At 36.7% G+C, this 20,381-nt stretch overlaps 1 protein-coding gene across 5 annotated transcripts in view; it reads left to right on the forward strand.

Annotated features, from left to right (window-relative positions):
• Positions 1–20,381, forward strand: part of FBXO4 (F-box protein 4) — a 343,355-nt gene that overhangs the window by 102,652 nt on the left and 220,322 nt on the right. The window contains exon 9 of one of the 5 annotated variants that reach the window (XR_009539999.1): positions 5,448–5,896. The exons of the other annotated variants lie outside the window; for them this stretch is intronic. The gene's annotated coding sequence lies outside the window, so the exon portion shown is untranslated. Of the gene's footprint in view, positions 1–5,447; positions 5,897–20,381 lie in introns of those variants that run through there. 5 annotated transcript variants of the gene reach the window in all.

Consider the following 20,381-nt stretch of genomic DNA (forward strand, 5'->3'; position numbering starts at 1 on the left):
AGTTTGTTACACATGCAAGCTGGAAGCTGGCTTTATGAGACCATACCTCAGTCAAGAAGTCATGATTAGAGTTAAAAAATTTGGAGTATTCAACATAAAGACAGTTCTCCAAGCCACAGATTAAGCTTATCATTTAGAATTGTGGTGATAACTTCTAGAAAATTAAAAGCAGAATTTGTAAAAATTATTTTCTCCTTGGAAAGAGATTGGCGTTTGTGGGATTGGGTGGGACACTTTAACTTTTTATTTGGTACTGTGTAATTTTTTGTGTGTATTTTAGTTTCATACATATATTTTTAAGAGAAACAGAATGTGAAAGAACAGCAATTGAAAAAGAATAAAATGGGACACAGAAATCAGATAAAAATATATGCTTTGGTGTATTAATTTCATCCTTTTCCTATGTTGATGTAAATCGTCATGCTGGTGGTGGGAGCCACTTATTTCAGAAGGACAAACTAGATTATTTGGTTTTAACAAAAGCTAAAGAAAACTCATAGATATTTTAGTATTCAGTACCCTACAATTAGCAATTTGGTTTCTTTCACAGTCTGGGTTAATTTTGGAAACACTTTGGCTACATCTTTCTGAGCAAGAAATTTTTGTTTAGCTTTTAAGTGATCTCAGTGACACAAAAGGTTTAAATGAATTCTGTGGAGGCTTGGGTCCACTGTGTGCTTCAGACTGTCTCAATGCACTCTCCTTAAATGCCCTTCCTTTACCTTCTTAGAGTGACTCCCCCAAACCCTCTGGAACTTCTAAGTAAGTGGTTGCAGTCTTTTCGGAAGAAAGAAAATTGATATCTGAGGGAATACCTCAATTATAAATATGGAATTAGCTGATTTTATTATTCAGCACAGCAAATACCAAAATGCTTGCAGGTAGCCAGAAAGCAGTTACAAAGCTATAGAGGATTTTTAGCTCTTTTTATAAAGAATTAAAGCTATAGCTTTTACACATAATCCTACTTTTAGTAATAATCAGCTAGTATTCAATTTGCGTCAGCAGTTACATTGAGTTTACTCTGACGTCCTGTAGTTCATAATTCTTTATCATGTTTACTCTGACATTGTTTTTTTCATAATTCTTTATCAGATTTTTTTCTGACATCCTGTTTTTCATAATTCTTCATCAGTACCTCCTACGGTTGTCCCTGACAGCAAATCTTACACATATGATTAGTCACATCCTTCAATATTCCTCAGTGAGCTTAGATTGTTCTGTTTACCCACACAGAAAACCATGGGGGTAGCTGGGGAATAAAATCACACAGTCTTCTGACACCCCCCAGAATGTTTTGGGTCATTGGGATGGGATAGATAAACTGTGAACGGTATGGGAGTGTGTGGATGAGGGAGAGGAGAGAAGCTCAGGTTATTTGGATATTCTACTTTTAGTTTCTCCATGAGAAGAACATAAGCAAGCAAACAAGACTCAGATTATTTTGCAAGTAGATAATTAAAAGCAAATACAGGATTTAAAAAATGAAATATACATGTCAGTTTCCATAATGGTATCCAAGTAACTGGCAATATCAAGTATAAATATAACAAACTCCGATCTTCTTATCTATACAGTAAGTCCCCTGCATATAAACCTTCAAGTTCCGAACTTCGAAAGATGCAAATGTGCATTCCCATATCCAATTATGTAAGTTAGTTCACGTGTCTGGCACATATTGTCACATGTGTGCATCATCTACAAGTGGTTGTGCTTTTGTGTACTTCACAGTACAATACTGTATACAGTACAGTAGTGCAGTATCTTTGTTTCAAGCCCAGGATGTCCAGAAGCAAGCGTAAAAGCAGTGGTGGTGAGAAAAAAGCTGTGGCCCAGAGAAAGGATGAAGAGAGACAAGAGGAAGAAGTAACTGAAGAACCAAAGAGATTCACGATGCAGGAAATGGCAAGGGAATTTTCTTCATTTGAGGAGGCACTGTTAGTTTTTGAGGAAGAGGACCCGAATGTAGAACGGTACACGAAGTTTGCAGCAGCCGTTCAGAATACAATCCGGTTCTTCCGTGTCATCTATGACGAGAAAAAAAGAACTATTACCCAGACATCACTGGATTGTGTTTTTCAAGAAGGTAGATAGAATTGAGTCCAGCAAGGAGCCAGAATCTGTGCCATCAACGTCAGGCGTGAGTGAAATGGCAGCTTGCCCTCCATCTCCTATTGCTGACGATCCTTCAGCTCTACCATCTCCCACCTCCTCTCCCTCCTCCAGTCAGTAACTCTTCTTGCCTGTTCACTCGATGCCAGTCCCTGGATGCCAGCTGTTGTACTGTACTACCGTACTTTTCAAGGTACTGTACTGTAAGATTAACAATGTTTTCTTTATTTTTTGTTTTTGTTTGTTTTTTATGTATTATTTTTGTGAAAAGTATTATAAACCTATTACTATAGCCGATAGTATATAGCCAATTGTGTTAGTTGGGTACTATAACTAACAGTACTATATGGCCTATTGTGTTAGTTGGGTACCTAGGCTAACTTTGTTGGACTTACAAACAAACTGGACTTACGAACGTGCTCTTGGAATGGAACTCGTTTGTATGTAGGGGACTTACTGTACTTTCAGATCCATTGTCTGAATTTGAATGTCTTCCCAGCTTTATTCCCCTATAATAGTGATTTGGGGCTGCGGAGAGAGGAGGAGAGTGTGAACCCACCTTGTAGGACCACATAGCTGAGTATCTTAAGGGACTTTTCAGAGTTTCAGACATCTTCCTAGAAATTGTCATACTAGGATTGAATTTTATAGTTCATAGATGGTATGTATAATATTAGATGTAGTATACACCTCAAATATTTTGCTCTAGTAAACCCATGGAAAAGGTTGAGATCAATTTTTATAAGGTAATCTGCTATTTTATAGCATTTCTGTTACTTTTGAGGATTAGCCCCTCCAATTCCTGTGTACCTCTTCTCCACAAACACCACAGGATGTGGGCACGTGCTGAGGGCAGAAGATATTATAACAGCCTTATCCCTCTGGGTACAGTAGTTAGTTCATTTGGGTACATGATCTATATTAAGCCAATTATTCTTCTTCCCTGAATTGACATTCAGGTGCTGTGAGAAAGAAGTACTTTCTTTCCATGGACTTTCTAAGCTAAGTGTATATGAGTATGGTAATGTCAGTGGCCATTTTTGCCATCAGGCATAGATAGCGAATTTACAGATTGAAGTCAGACCACAGAGAGGAGCAAAGTGGACAGATGGAGAATGACAGAGAGCCCTGAAATAATAACACCAGCCTGTAGTCCTAATCGTGTCTGAAGAAGCGACTTCTACCACTGAGTTTATAGTTAACAGAATTCATCAGTCCCCCTTTGGAGTTGGGTTATGTGTCCCTTGCAGTCAAAAGAATTGTGGCAGGGCTTCCCTGGGGGCGCAGTGGTTGAGAGTCCACCTGCCGATGCAGGGGACAAGGGTTCGTGCCCCGGTCCGGGAAGATCCCACAGGCCGTGGAGCAGCTGGGCCTGTGAGCCATGGCCGCTGAGCCTGCGCATCTGGAGCCTGTGCTCCGCAACGGGAGAGACCGTAACAGTGAGAGGCCTGCGTACCACAAAAAAAAAAAAAAAAAAAAAAAGAATTGTGACAAATGCTGCTGTGCTGCACACACAAACCCTTTTCTTCAGTTGGGTTTGCTTACTGTTGTCTGAATATGTACATGCATTCTTTGCTTATGTGGTGACCTTACTGGTCCCTCAAATTTATTGGAAAACCCCACAGGCTATTTATCTAGATTCTATTAATTCTTTTTTTAATATTTATTTGTTTATTTATATTTTTGGCTGTGTCGTGTCTTAGTTGCAGTGCATGGGCTCTTTGTTGCAGCGTGTGGGCTTCTGTCTAGTTGAGGCATGATCTCAGCAGTTGTGGCGCATGGGCTTAGTTGTCCCACAGCATGTGGGATCTTAATTCCCCGACCAGGGATTGAACTGGTGTCTCCTGCATTGGAAGGCGGATTCTTTACCACTGGACCACCAGGGAAGTCCCTAAATTCTATTAATTCTTTATATCTAGGGTAAAGTCCTTTCTCCCTCAGTCTTCATTGACAACCTACACAGCCTTCCTCTGAAGTCTTTGCATTTATTTTTTGTGCCACTATATGGACATTTAATCCAATATTGCCTTATCATACTTCTTGAATTACAGTTTGTACTGTTATTTAATTTGTGTGTGTGCTTCACCAATTAATTCATAAACTCATTGAGGAGACATATATCACATTTTTCTTTCTCAAAGTTCCCCATAGTGATAGGCACATCATAAGAACTTGGCAAATATTTGTTGTCTGCTTGGCAGAATAAACTGGAACAGTGCCATATAACAAATCTAAGCAGAGGCTTTGGGGTGAGAGCCAGATCTATGAAATAATCAAGTCCTCCTTGGTGTAATCATGCTATTTCATGTGTTTCTTGCTTGTCTTTTGGTGGGTATGTAGGGGCAAAGGATAAGAGCAAAGTTATGTCTACAGGAGAAAGAGGACATTAGAATATGAGATTAGTCTATGTTACTGAGAAGAAAATAATGCTTTGATGAGGCGCCAGTAAACTATACTCGTCTGTCACCTATTTTAATAAATAAAATTTATTGGAACACAGTGAAGAAACCATATGGCCTGTACAGACAAAAATGTTTACTGTTTGGCCCTTTAAAGAACAGTGGTTTGCTGACTCCTGGCTTAGATAAGTGTGCTTACTTCTCAACTGAAACGGAGAAAATCAGCCACAACAATTTATTGTGGGAAAATTGAATAGAAATTTATACATCTACCAACAGTCTTTGAGTAGCCTCCGTTTGCATCTCACCCTGACGTGAAGCACTCAAGTTATAACATATAAAATGGCTCAAGGGGCTTCCCTGGTGGTGCAGTGGTTGAGAGTCCGCCTGCCAATGCAGGGGACACAGGTTCGTGCCCCGGTCCGGGAAGATCCCACATGCCGCGGAGCGGCTGGGCCCGTGAGCCATGGCCGCTGAGCCTGCGCCTCTGGAGCCTGTGCTCCGCAACGGGAGAGGCCACAACACTGAGAGGCCCGCGTACCGCAAAAAAAAAAAAAAGGCTCAAGGAGGGGTCAGGACCACCTTCTTGGGTGGGGAAAGTTGAAGTTTGCACAGGATAGAAGTGAGAAACTAGACTGGAGAACAGGAAAAAGGGATTGGAAGAGATAAAGAGGAGATGGAGGTACAAGCAAGAAACTAAAATACAGGCCAGTAAGCTACTTCTATCACGGCTAGATAAAGTTACAAGCGCTTTTTTTTCTTTCCATATTTTAATTCTTTTTGAGATATACCTGATCCTTGAGTAAAAAATTTCATCTTTCCAGGGTGGTGGTCTGAAACGTCTTGGGTCTCGGGAATATTTGGGAGGGAGAGGGTAATAAAGAAAAGCTAATCTTACTCCTCTATCGTCATTTGATTCTGCTGACTGGGAAGAAGCAACCTACCCTGAGTTCTCCAGCTGCAAGGAACTGAATTCTGCCAACCTGGGAGAATTCTGAGCTTGAAGAGGACCCCAAGTGTCAGATGAGACATCAGTCCTGTCCAACTCCTTGATTGCAGCTTTGTGAGATCCTGAGCAGAGGACTTTCCTAAGCTGTGCCTGGATGATGGATGTAGTTTCAAAGTTTTTGATAATTTGTTATGCAGCAGTAGAACACTAATATACCTCCCTGACTACACACTCTGTCCCCTGTCCCTGCTTTGTTTTCTTCCATTACCTATATCTGTTTTGAATTCTAAATAACTTGCTGTGCATGTGTTTTCATCATCAGTTTCTCCCCCTTAAGTGTAAGTGCTGGTATTTTGGTCTCATTTGTTTACTGCTCTGTCACCAGTATTTAGAAGAGAAACTGGAACATAATAAAAATATGTGTTTGTTCAATGAATGTTCTTCTGACTTCTTTATTCTTGCTTTCATTCAACTGACTTCCATATTTCCAAGTTTCCCAAAGCAAAAACTTTTATCTCTTCAACTTCTATCTTAAGAGGAACTTATCTCTCAGCAAAGGAGAAAAATATGGCAGTCAATTTCTCAAAGATGGAGGTTCACAAATAATCTCATTTCCCAAAGGACAGGACATAAGAATGAGATTGAGGTTAATTACAAGTGAGATCAGGTTAATTACTACCCATGCACAGGTTAATGAATGAGATCAGGTTAATTACTACCTATGCACAGAATAATTAATTTTTAAAGAATAAAGAATCAGAGTGAATAAACTCTACAGTTTCAATTTTTTAATGCTTTTCCCAGAATGAATGGTTAAATAATTTCATATACAAATGTGCAATTAATTGCTTATGCTTTTAGCAAGTTTAATGCATGAAGAAGTTAAGGACTGGTTTTCCTTTAGATATTCTAAGAGGCATATCTGGAAAATATGAGAATTGGTGTGTGAAGATATCAGTAACTAATCAAAGGTATTTACCTAAGATACATGATGTGTGGATCTAAGATGGTGGGAGATGAAGGGAGATGAGGAAAGAGTAGGAATAGGTACCGTGTTAGGTACAGTTATGATCTATGCTGAGGAACTCTTGCCCTGACTTCAGGTTTTTCTATCAGTGGGCCTATCAGATGAATGCATATTGGCAACAGGTGGTAAACATAATAAAGCAATTAGTGAGTGAATATTTTGGGGCCTGCTATTCAGTTTCATGTCTGGATGATTGATCTTGTTCAAGATGACAAAGCAATCCAGGGCTGTGCTAATTTTATATTAGGGTCATACAGGCCGTATTGTCCTCAGCCTAGGGCAACCTGGGGACTTATGCTTTAGAAGACCCACTTTGGCCCTCCTATGTCTGAATTCCTCAATACAATTAAAGACACTAGGAGGCTGAGAGGACATGCCTAACTGGAACCTTTACAAACTTGCACTCTACTGCCACCCCACCAATATCACACCATCAAAGCTGATATGGAAGGAAAAACAAACAAAAGAAGTCTAATATTGTTTAGTATTGACTGGACTGATCAGTCCTCACTTAGATTTTATTAAATAATGGGAAAGCTTTGACCACTCAAATAATTTCAGCCAATAAACAGCTGAATCCAACATGAATCTAGAATGACATTTGAACTTGTGATCCTCCTAGTCCTGACTGAGGAGGGAGATGAGACAGCAATTAAGAAACTCTCATTTGGGAGCCCTCTTGCACTGTTGGTGGGAATGTAAATTGATACAGCCACTATGGAGAACAGTATGGAGGTTCCTTAAAAAACTAAAAATAGAACTACCATATGACCCAGCAATCCCACTACTGGGCATATACCCTGAGAAAACCATAATTCGGAAAGAGTTATGTACCACAATGTTTACTGCAGCACTATTTACAATAGCCAGGACATGGAAGCAACCTAAGTGTCCATCGACAGATGAATGGATAAAGATGTGGCACATATATACAATGGAATATTACTCAGCCATAAAAAGAAATGAAATTGAGTTATTTGTAGTGAGGTGGATGGACTTAGAGTCTGTCCTACAGAGTAAAGTAAGTCAGAAAGAGAAAAACAAATACCGTATGCTAACACATATATATGGAATCTAAAAAAAAAAAAACAGGTCATGAAGAACCTATGGGCAAGATGGGAAAAAAGACACAGACCTACTAGAGAATGGACTTGAGGATACAGGGAGGGGGAAGGGTAAGCTGTGACAAAGTGAGAGAGTGGCATGGACACATATACACTATCAAATGTAAAATAGATAGCTAGTGGGAAGCAGCCGCATAGCACAGGGAGATCAGCTCAGTGCTTTGTGACCACGTAGAGGGGTGGGATAGGGAGGGTGGGAGGGAGACACAAGAGGGAAGAGATATGGGGATATATGTATATGTATAACTAATTCACTTTGTTATAAAGCAGAAACTAACACACCATTGTAAAGCAATTATACTCCAATAAAGATGTTAAAAAATAAAATAAAATAAAAAACAACAAAAAAGAAACTCATTCACATGCTAGCAGCAAGAAATGTGGCACAAGCTGAGGTTTCATTTATTTTAAGAGGTGCCTTGGATCCAGGATGCTGCGTGATAATGTTTTTAATCTCACAAAATTGGTTAATTCTGCTATATCTTAACTCATAGAATTTATACCTGTCAAACTCTGATTGACTTGGGAGATCCAACATTGTACAATCATAGTATCCTATATTATAAAATCCAAATGACTACATTTTCTGTAACTCTAAGAACTTGTTAGGATATACATCACAGTGAATAATCTCTTATTTCTGTATGATAACATTGTGTTTTATAATACGCACACACACACACATACACACAGAGTGACCCTTATTTTCAAGCTTCTTTATGTGCTCAACAATACAATTAGGTCTGGACAAGTTGAAGATATAGTTTTGCTGATCTCAGTTAACATCCAGATGATGTCTTCTGAATTTCCTGCACAATAGTAATGAGAACAAATGCACAGAAAGAGTAATTAGAGAAACAGAGATTCAAACAGGGCTCTTCACCTCTGTTATTCTGCTTTTCATAGTAGAGTTTCCTGATTAGAAACCAAGGGGCAGCAAAAGAGCACTGGACAGTTGCCAAGGGAAGGGAAGAAAGGAGAAGGGAAGAGAAGTCGATAAATGAAAGAATGAGGTATGCAGACAGGAAAAGATGGTGCACTGCGGAGGTGCAATGAGACAGATTTTTCAATGTTATAAATTCATACGTGACTAACCCTATGCACTGGGATACAGGAATATGTCTGTTTATTGCCATGCATTCATTCAATAAATAATTACTGAGTAACTACTATGTGCTAGGCGCTATTATGTGTGTATTTCCACCATGGACCAAAGAGGAAAAGATGGTGCCCTCAAGGGTCTTATATCTGAGTGGGGGAATATAAAATGAATAGGGAAGCCAAATAGTAGGTTAAAGTGCTGTGGGCAAAAAAGGTAGAGGAGGGTAAGGAGGATCAGGATGACTAGGATCAGAGAAAGGATCAGGTTGCAGAGTATTAAATAAGGCAGTCAGGGCAGGGCAGGATGCCTTAGGATGGCAATATTTAAACGAAGACTGTAGGAGGTGAGGAGGTTATCTAAGTAGTTCTCTGGGGCTGGGGAGGGGTTTTCCAGCAAAGGGAACAGCTAGAGCAAAGGCCTCTGTGGAGGAAGAGGAGGAGTTCAGTTTTGAACATGCCAAGTTTGGCATGCTATTGGACATCCAAATAGAGATGGCAAAGCAGCAGGTGGATATATGAGTCTGGAGTTTGGGGAGCAAGGTCTGGACTTGAGATAAGAATTTGGGAGCATTAGCAAAGAGAGGGTATATCAAACCGCAAGCCTGAATGAAATCACTGAGAGTGACTTTAGCTAAAGAAGTCTGAGGCTGTCCCAAAATGCTTTAAAATTAACAGGTTTGGGAGACTCTGGAAAACAAGCCAAGGAGACAGAGGAGAGGTTCACTAAGGGAAGGAGGAGGAGCACGGTTACTTTCTTCTCCCCATTTGTCAAAACTGGCTCATGTTGGTGAGTTTCAGACAGTACTCACTCTACCTAACAAAAGTCATCTCCTCCCCTGTGAGAGGCAATAGAAACCATGGGACTCCGGCCAAAAAAAAAGAAAAAAAAATCTTGCTCTCAAGAAGTGTACCAAAGAAAAGACATGTTTTAAATGTGCCTAGAAATTTAGAAACATCTTTAGATTATTATCCTAGGGATACTATCATCAGAGCTCTTTACCTGAAAAACCCATTTTACTTATTTTTAAAGCAGTAATCTAATTTCTAATACTTTTAGTAATAGCACGGCTCTGGCAGCTAATGTATTTTTTTTAAATTCTCAGATTCTAATGATAAAAGGCATTTGTCATCTAAGGACTCTGTTGAATTAGCTAGAAATGAAGGCTGACCACTTCTTTTATGCTTGATAGAAACGTGCACATAAAATTAGTAGTAACTCAATTTCATCTATTGGTAAAGGTGGCTAATAATTTGTATTTACATGTCTTTTAAATGGAAAAGGCTAAGGTGTGTATAAATGCAAAACCAGTCATTTTATTGTACCAAGTATCAAAAGCTTAGATTAATTACAGACAGAAGCTTTCAGCTCACTGCTAATAAGAGCTATTTCAAATGATTAGCATAAACTAGATAATGGAAATTATCTTGATTTACCATTGCTCAAAAGAGAAAATATTATCTCAATTTTTCTTGATTTATTTGCCCAAATTTTAAAAAGCTCACAGATTGCTTCAGTTAAACAGTTTTTTTTTGTGTATGCAGGGTAATTTCTATACATATTTTTAGAAATCTACAGCAAATATCCCAAGGTACTATAGGATTATCCTTTTATCCTAGTTAATTAGACCAAATAAACATATCTACTCTTTGCTGTGAAGCAACTCATGATCAAATGTGTCTAGCAGGTTGAGTGTAGTTTGAAGTTGGTTTGGAAGAAAGCCTAGCAAAGATCAGAGAAGCTGACCTCATTAGACACAGTAATATGTTTTGAGAAATTTAATTTAGGTTTAACAGTTATTCTATGTATAAATGTCATAGGAACTCATAAGACTGTTTGTAATAAGCAATAACCAGAGGAGAATTAAGAATAAACTATAAAAAGATGTTCTTCATTAGATTTTCGAGTAAGAAAAATGTTTGACCTGGCAGTCAACATAGTCAAACAGTTGTGAGTGACTGAGGAGTTGCTGAGAGATCCCTGATGATTGCTAGTGAATGATATTCTTGGTCAATTCTTGGTTCTGCATGTTTATTAACATTTGAGGAGTAATACCCATAGCCAAAAGCACTGGTAAATCTTTTCCAAGGTGTTTGTTGGCTCAAACTGTAGATGGCTTTGCTTAGGAGGCTTGTTCTCTGATATTTGTTGAAATACAAAGACAGCTATTTCATAGATAATTGTCCTGTGTTTATTCACATGACATGTTTCCATGTTTGGTTGCTATTGATGTGTTTACTGGCTCTGAGTTGATTTTTCATTCAGATTTTTAGCACTAAATAAAATACCAAAACAAAATAAGTAAAATAAGGGATGCTTTTAATTTTGGACTCTGACTAAACCAGTTTAAGAACAAAAAGTCTTGCTTTGTTTTTATCTATACATAGGAACAGGGCCAGGAGTAGGATGAGGTGAATGGGGTACTTGCTCAGGTACAAGATTCAGGTTGGCTGGGCCAGAGAATGAAGGATCCTTCTCCTGTGGAATCTGAATGTTACTCTATAGATGAGGAGTTAGCTAGGATGTTTGAAACAAAGTAGTGATGTGATCAAATCTTCCTTTCCCAAAACCTGTTCCTTCTCCAAAACTTATTGAAATAATAAATAAATAACAAGAGTAGGGAGTAGTAACAATGATATGCCATGAATGTAATGTCAGTGGATTTCTAGTAGATATAGGATGGATGAGACCAGATTAAAGAAGCCACCAAAGACTCTTAAACTTCCTAAGAAAGTAGTGAGGTGTTACAGCCTTTGCAGGAAATGAGGAAATGCTGGCCTTCTCCTTTAAGACTTCCTACTTTGGAGGGGTTAGAGTTAGTTGGTGCCAGTGATGAGAAGGGTCAAGACAGGGACCATTCCTTTAGGTTCCCCTAACCATAAGAATCACTTGAAGACAAACTCAGTCAAACAAGAGATACATCTAAATAAAAACTCATCATCTATATCATGATAGGAAAGGAACTGATGTTTAGCCCTGAAACTATTTAAATAAACAAAGTATAAACAACTGTTGTGTGTTTACAAAATGAAACATACTTTTTGAAATTGATGATAATGCTTAAAATTAATCCCATACTGTTCTCCATAGTGGCTGTACCAAGTCACATTCTCACCAGCAGTGCAAGAGTGTTCCCTTTTCTCCAAACCCTCTCCAGCATTTATTGTTTCTAGATTTTTTGATGATGGCCATTCTGACTGGTGTGAGATGATATCTCATTATAGTTTTGATTTGCATTCTCTAATGATTAATGATGTTGAGCATTCTCGGTGCTTTGTGACCGCCTGGAGGGGTGGGATAGGGAGGGTGGGAGGGAGGGAGTTGCAAGAGGGAAGAGATGGGGAACATATGTCTATGTATAACTGATTCACTTTGTTATAAAGCAGAAACTAACACACCATTGTAAAGCAATTATACTCCAATAAAGATGTAAAAAAATAATAATAATCCCAGATAATAATAAAAACATTCCAGATTATAAACAAAAAACAAAACAACACTAAAGAGAGGATATGGGTGTTAAGGAAGGTACAGATATGCTAATTATTTTGTCTATCATTGAAAGAGCAAATAAAGGCTGTTCTTCATTCTTGACATTAATGATTAGAGACTAGTGATTTGATTGTAAGACTTACAAGTAAAACAGCATGTTTACCTTCCAAGTTACTGGAGCTAAAAGATATCAAAGAATATGTGGACTATATAGCACAAGACTAAAAACAAACAAACAAGAAAGGCAAGGAGGCAAAGCATAACATGACACTTAGGATATTACATGTAAATGGGAACATGCAATGAGATAGGATGGGGAAGAGGCAGTAATTAGCAAGTCCTGTATCAGACTTGCCCCAAATCCCAGATACTGTGTCAGGTGAAATGTATAATTTCCTTTAGGTTCATCTGTGGACACTCACTCTTTTATGAAGGTAATTTGAAGGATGCTCTGAAAAATGATTTCCTTCTCATGATTCAGTTTCTGAGGCCCAAAAGTCTACCAACAGAATATACTCCCTCTTTCCTTTAGGTTAGAAGTTCTTTCTAGAAAGCCATTAGACATTTTCCAATTTCATCATAAATCAATCACCCAAATTATTATTTTTTTGCTTTCAAATATATTTTAGTGTTTTTATCCATTTATCAACTACCAATGCCTTAGCTGAAGCAGTTTATCGTAAAGTTTCTCAAGATTAAGTGCGAATAAGATAACATTCTGGCATGGCTCAGATAAGTGTTGACAGCCAATATATTTGGAGTAATGATTTCCTTGCTGAAGTTTCCACTAGTATGAAATAAGAAAATAAGAAAATATAGTGAATTTCTAGAACAGTTAAATATACTCATTTGTTTCTGATGTAATGGATTATTTTTATTTATTTATTTTTATTTTTTAAAATTTATTTTAACTTTTTATTTTATATTGGAGTATAGTTGGTTAACAATGTTGGGTTAGTTTCAGGTGTACGACAAAGTGATTCAGTTATACATACACATGTATCTATTCTTTTTCAAATTCTTCTCCCATTTAGGTTATTACAGAATACAGAGCAGAGTTCCCTGTGCTATAAGTAGGTCCTTGTTGGTTATCTATTTTAAATGTAGCAGTGTGTATATGTCAATTCCAGCCTCCCAATCTATCCCCACGCTTCCCCCTGGTAACCATAAGTTTGTTCTCTAAGTCTGTGAGTCTATTTCTGTTTTGTAAATAAGTTCATTTGTGTCATTATTTTTAGATTCTGCATATAAGCGGTATCATGTGATATTTGTCTTTCTCTGTCTGACTTACTTCATTTTGTATGATAATCTCTAGGTCCATCCATGTCACTACAAATGGCATTATTTCATTCTTTTTAATGGCTGAGTAATATTCCATTGCATATATGTACCACATCTTTATCCATTCAACTGTTGATGGACATTTAGGTTGCTTCCATGTCTTGGCTATTGTAAACAGTGCTGCAATGAATATTGGGGTGCATGTATCCTTTTGAACCATGGTTTTCTCCAGATATATACCCAGGAGTGGGATTGCTGGATTCCACTGGGTTTCAGTGTTAAAGATTCCTTTGTTTTAGGCAACGAATCACTATTGGGTAGCAATTTTTAAAGTGTCCATACTTGGCAAAATAGACTATTTCTATTAGTAACTCTTCTAGTTTACCTTTATTTCTTTTAATATTTTACTGTTAATTGAGGTCAGAGAGACTCCCACTCATTTTTTTACTTAAGCACCTGATATCTATTGAGGTCCTACTATGTGTCAAGCACTGGTCTCGGTCCTGGGAACACAGCAGAGAATAACAAAAGTGTTTACTCTCATGGATCTTAAATGCTGCTGAGGGTGGAGTCAAGCTGCAAGCAAATAAATATATAATATATCGAATGGCCATAAGTTCAAAGAGAAAAGTGAAGCAGAGTAAGAACACAGTGAGTGGTGAGGTACCATATTAGATAAGGCATATTTGAGTTAGTATCTTAATGGTAAGAAAACATTCTAGAACACGTCTGCTTTGCATATTTGAGGAACGGTGAGGTGGTCTTTCAGGCTGGAACATAGTGAACTAGGAGGTGGTAAATGAGATGAGATTTAAGGAATAGTTCATATCTCTTAATACAATGCCTTGCATACAATGTAATTCAATAAATTTTTGTTTTCCTTCCATACTCTATACCTGTTTTCGTGTATTGATAGAAAACCCAAATTATAAGAACTTTGGACAGTCAGGAAAGAGGCAGTAGGATGACTGTGCTAATTAGGTTATATGACAGACATTTTCCACAACTTGAAGAAGTTAAATTTATAGTGCTAACATTTTGACAAAAATATATATAAAACTCATGATAAAATAAAAATAAGTAACTAAAAAATTATATTGGCTAAGATATATTGAAGATAGCAATACTTTGAATTTTTTCCAACTCTTTTTGAGTTTATCAGTTTGAATAAGTTGCCTCTGGGTAAAAGAGTAAAAGATACAATTAATAGTCATTTTGGTCTTGATAAGTCCATCTGGGTATACTTTACAGAAGTTGACAAATACATTGCTCTCTCGACTGTGTAACAAATTCCTTTGCAATTCATGTCAATTCTTCTCTCTCAGTAATACTGAGGAGCACACATTGAGTGTCAGACAAGAGATCATCAAAAATAACTTTTGATGATGGATGAGTGTGACAGTTTACTAATATAATCAGAATGTGATTTTTACCATATAACTTGGAAGGAGTTCAAAGAATTGAGTGATACTGGAACACAAAACTCCTTCCATTTCTATTCATATAATTTCAAAGCAATTATGTCTATCAAAAATGTGTAATAGGCATGGAGTGTCTGTAACACCCTGTCTCGTCCTAGAAATAAGCAATATTTATCCATAGTGAACCAGTTGCAAAAAACAACTGTACCCATTAGCTTATATTTTCAATAAAGTTTTACTTTTCTATATCTAATAATTATCAATGTGTAAGTCATACTGATTGTTTACTGATAATTGTAATAATAAATAAATTAAGAAGAAATATTTTAGCACAGCTTTATGGTCTTAATAAATTTTAAAACAGCATTTTAATTTATATACATATTTTTGTGCCCCCAAAGCAAGATAGACTGATTAACAAAAGAATTTCAAATATAATAGATTGGATTAGGGTAAAATTCTATGGGGAAAAGTGGAATAGAAACGGAGTTTGAAGAAGAAAAGGAAGCAGTGTAAAATTTCTGCTTGTAAAAAAGAGCTAAGTCAAATATTTAATTAAAATGGACAATGATGTTTATCCTTTTGGACATATTTAGAAGAAAGACTATAACAATTTTATTTACATGTCAATATTTAAATATACTAGAAATTATATTGTTTGCAAGTATTTAAGCTTATGATAAAATATTATAGTTTTTAAGTTAAAAATGTGCAAAGAGTTACACAGTTTGCCAAAATTCTTTCTAGTAGTACAAAGGAAAAAAAGAAAGTTGGAGGTCATTGTCCTGTGATATTTCTTGATATAGACCTTATATGTAAACACTTTCCAATTCTCTCCTGTCTCCCTTGCAGTAAAGGAGCTGAAATAAAATTGAATCCTAAGGAAACTCCAGCAGTTATAATAAAACTAAAAAGGATTTCCATTTCCTATCATTGACAATGAAGTCAAACAAGCTATGTGCTCTTGAAATCCTGGCATTCTCTAAGTTGAAACAAAATGTTCTGAGGCTAAAGCTGAATAATATCAATTTTCTCACTTTTTAGAAAAAAATATCTTAATCAGTAGACTTTTTCTATTTTTTTCCCTCTTAAAATTTTATTAAAACCTTTGGTGACAGCTGGTTTTAGTCTATTAGTGACGTTTAGCTATTGAATTACCTAACTTAGTATTATTTATTATACTATATAATAATATATAATTTTATTATTTATTTCTTATAGTATATAATATATATGTATATAATTTATTATTTATATATTTATTATTATTATAAGTAGAAAATAAATATTTATAGGAAAACTTGGAAACAGTTCATCGTATTTTATTTATTAATTCATTTTTCTTTTCAAAGATTTTATACCAATGATTTTTACTTTATATTGTGTGTGTGTATAATTTTTTTGGCTAAGAAAGTAGTTTTTTTTTTTTTTTTTCTTTTGCGGTACGCGGGCCTCTCACTTTTGTGGCCTCTCCCGTTGCGGAGCACAGGCTCCGGATGCGCAGGCTCAGCGGCCATGGCTCACGGGCCCAGCCGCTCCGCGGCATGTGGGATCTTCCCGGACCGGGGCACGAACCCGCGTCCCCTGCATCGGCAGGCGGACTTCCAACCACTGCGCCACCAGAGAAGCCCAGAAAGTAGTTTTTAATTTGTTTAAGTGAATTAAATGTCAAGATTTCAAAGTGTGGTACAATGATCATGGTGTTCTGAAACGATCTTCATGAATTCTCTACCATCTGAACAAATCTGAGAACCATTAAGATGGATCATTGTTTGTGAATTATTAAACAATCTAAAGAAACCAGCTAGTTTTATTTAGGGTGTCAAAATGACTAAAGTTTTGTCCATATGCACAATACATTTAGTTTAGAACAATACACATTTCTTTATAAAATTATTATACACGTGGAATTTCTCCAGGAGGACTTAGTCTCCAAACATGATTCTTATTTTCTTAAATAATTATAAAGACAACTCAAGATGAAATTCTGGATTTTCAGGGACCTCATTAAGTAGTGTTGTATAGAATAAAGTTTCCTGTAATAATGAAGAATTATTAAACATAATTTCCTCTCACTAGTAAAAAACCAGAACTATATTACTTTATGTCCCCCCAGCATGTGCTGTTTTAGTTCTGCCTGTGAATCAATAGTTTTGTTTAAAACTTCATGTCCATTGACAGGTGTTCCTGACAAGCTAGTTTTTTGCATTAGCCTGTTCCAGGAAGCATCTCCTTTTCTACTACATTATCATATCTTTAGAGTTGACTCAGTGTATTAACTGTATATAGCTTTATAATGAAGATGAGGTGATTTGAAATCACTTAAGAAAAAGCCTGCTTATGGAATTTATGGAAACATCCCGTGTTCCAATTTTCACTTTCTCATGAATTCTGAGTGAAATGTCTTCTTATTTGAGTTACAGATGCAGTTCTTTTTTTTTTTTTTATTAAACAATGTATCAGGTCAGAGATGGATTTCAATGAATCTTACATTTCTTCTCAGCTTTCATTAATGCCCAAGTTGTACATTTAAGAATTTTTTTTTAGGTGTAACACACATTTGATGGCTCAATCTTAATAGTCTGCGTCTGTCACCATTGATTAGGTTTACTTGTTCTTGAACTATATAAATGTTATCATGCAGTATGTCATCTTTGTGTCTGTTTTCTTTCACCCCACATAATGGCTGTACAGAGTATAGTTCATCTCTTTAAAGGCAAACATGAGGCTAGTAAATGAGAGATTAAAAAGATGTTTTTTTTTTTCCTAATTGGAAAGAAGGTAATCCCCCAGACAAGATTCTGGAGATCTGTCAAGGCCTGCCTCTGGAGGAGTTCATCTTAGGGTGTGGCAGATTGTGCTGGCTCCCCAGCTTCTGGGCACAGGGCAGGATGGCGCTGCCTGCCCCCTTGTGGTTACGCGGGGCCACTGACTAGTTTTGGAAAATGTGTGTCATGTACAGAAATGACACGTGTCACTTTTGAGGGGGAACATTTAGTTGCTGCTGCCTGACTCTCCAGAGCTTCTCTCTCTGTCTGCCAGGGTAACCGACATGTTCCAGACAGGGGATGCTTCATTAGCCTGGGTCTTTAATGAGGATGGTGCAGAGCAAAGCCACCAGCTGGTGGACATTCATGTGAGAAAGAAAGAAACGTTTGTTGGTTTAGGCTGCTGGAGTTTGGTGGTTCTTTGTTACCAAAGCATAACGTTCTATGCTGACGGATTCCAAAGGTGAGAAGGAAAAGCTGGGTAAGACCTCAGCTTATATTCCTGGCTGATAAAAGTTTCAGACATGGTATTGGGACTTACGAACCACCCCTGAAGGGGTCCATGTCTCTTCCGTTGCTTTGTGTACAGTTCCTTAACAGACAGCTGTTTAGCAACCACTTTATTCAAAGCTCAGTGACATTCTTGGGCTGGTTCTTTTATCAGCACCACTCTCTGATACTCTCCTCTGACTTGCCCTAAAAAATAATCCCCCAAGAGGAGAGGTTGAGATGACAGTTTGGGGAACACTTGCTGGTGGACTGATTCACATTCTCTAAGTTCCCTCAATGAACTGTCCTCACTTTTCTCCAGGATGCCATAGCCAGGCTGGTCTCCACATGTTACTCTCTAACTGTGTAACACTGGTATTTTCCAAGTGATTGCATGTTATAGATTTTTGAGTCTTATTACTGATGAGGATAATTGCTCCTGCCTTTCCATGAATTAATTAAATAATTTGTTCACTGGACATTTATTGAATGCCCTGTGCCAGGGACTGAGCCAGGGATTGTGGATTCACCCATGAATAAATTACAGACTGTGTTCTAAAGGATCTCACTTTCTGGGAAGTAAGGTCAGAAGGTAATAAAAAGACAGCGGAATGTGATAAGGGCAATAAAGGCCATTTGCAGAGGAAGTGATTAACTATATTGTTGTTAACTGTGGTAGTGTGGAGGTCAGGATAAACATCACAGAGTTGGTGGTTTTTTTAACTAAATCTCAAAGTTATGAACAGTTTTGTCAGGAAAACAAGCATAAATAAGCATTAAATTTGACACAAGCCTCAATATTGGCAATATAGCACAACTCAATATCTCAAAATTTTCAAATTATCAAAATTGAGTAAGATATAGACTAAATATTTCTCAAGGAAGACATTCTTAAGAACCTCTAGTTTTGTCTTGAATTACTTTTATTGTAATAATGCTAACATATATTTAAAATTTAGAATAAACTACTTATAGTCCTTTTACTGCTTCAAAATCAAAGCAAATTAAAAGCTTGTCATCCTTTAATAAAAAGTTTTTAAAATTCGAGACAAATTTGGGGGTTCTATGTGAGCTCATTAAGTTGCGAGAAATAATCATATTACATAGTCTGGTTAAGTTTAAAGTTGTTTTCACTAAAAATGTTTACCAAAATACCCAAATTAATCAAAGGAAACTCCCAAACTAATAACATTCAAATTAATATGATATAACAAACACTTTAATTGCTAAAGTTGAGTTCAATGGTACAAAAATGTGCTTGGATATTTTCTGTGTCACTTGTGGTTAACTTGATTTCTTAAGTTTTGTTTATGGTGAACCACTTTGTAAGTCATTGTCATTAACACTGCTGATACCTTTTTCTTTTAAACAGTAAACTGTTTCAAAATTACTTTTACATTATTTTAGCAACCCAATCATTCTAATGGCTGTGTTCCAAATTATAATACTGAAAAGGGTTTAACAATCTATTATACTACACTTAATGCTAATGAATGGTTTGCAAGTTGGTATCTATACAGATAGAATCAGTATAGTGTATCTAGTCTTAATATGTATATGGATTCAGTACCATAAAATCAGTCTTTTTGAATAGAGCTTGCTTATGTTCCTCTGTGTCCTCTCATCACTCAGTTCTCCTTTGCTGAATTCTACTCATCGCTGTTTGTAATATTCTGAAAACATTGTTTTCACATTTGTCATTTCATTTATAAAATACCCCTTAACACATCAAGGTCACCTCTGCTTTTTACCCACTAACCTGACATAATTAAGATAACACATTATTCTGCTGCATTTGTTGATTCATCACAGCAATCAAAGTCTAAAATTATTAAATCCTAAGCAAAACTTGTACTCAATGAAAATGTCTTTTAATTATAAATTATCACTACAAGAGAGAAGTGTAGCATTTATAACTGGGAACATGTTTCAATATGAGTGCAAGGTCAGCTATGGAGTGTTTATTGTCATTTTCATGTTAGGACAATGTCTACTATTGAAAGACTTCTTGGGGCTAAAATTCCAATCATATAAATTAGTATTTTGTCACACTGGTAGCTTTGTCCCTTTGTCTTTCATTGCTAAGCAACCAGAGAAAGGGGTCAGGTAACCTTAAGAGTATGGTGTAAATCTGCCTGATTTTGTTTTATTTTAATTATGTTAGGAAATTACATATGTGAACAAAATAATTATGGTTACAAATTAATTAGCATATCACAT

Source organism: Lagenorhynchus albirostris, chromosome 3 (genome assembly GCF_949774975.1).
Source record: "Lagenorhynchus albirostris chromosome 3, mLagAlb1.1, whole genome shotgun sequence".
Classification (NCBI taxonomy): domain Eukaryota; kingdom Metazoa; phylum Chordata; class Mammalia; order Artiodactyla; family Delphinidae; genus Lagenorhynchus; species Lagenorhynchus albirostris.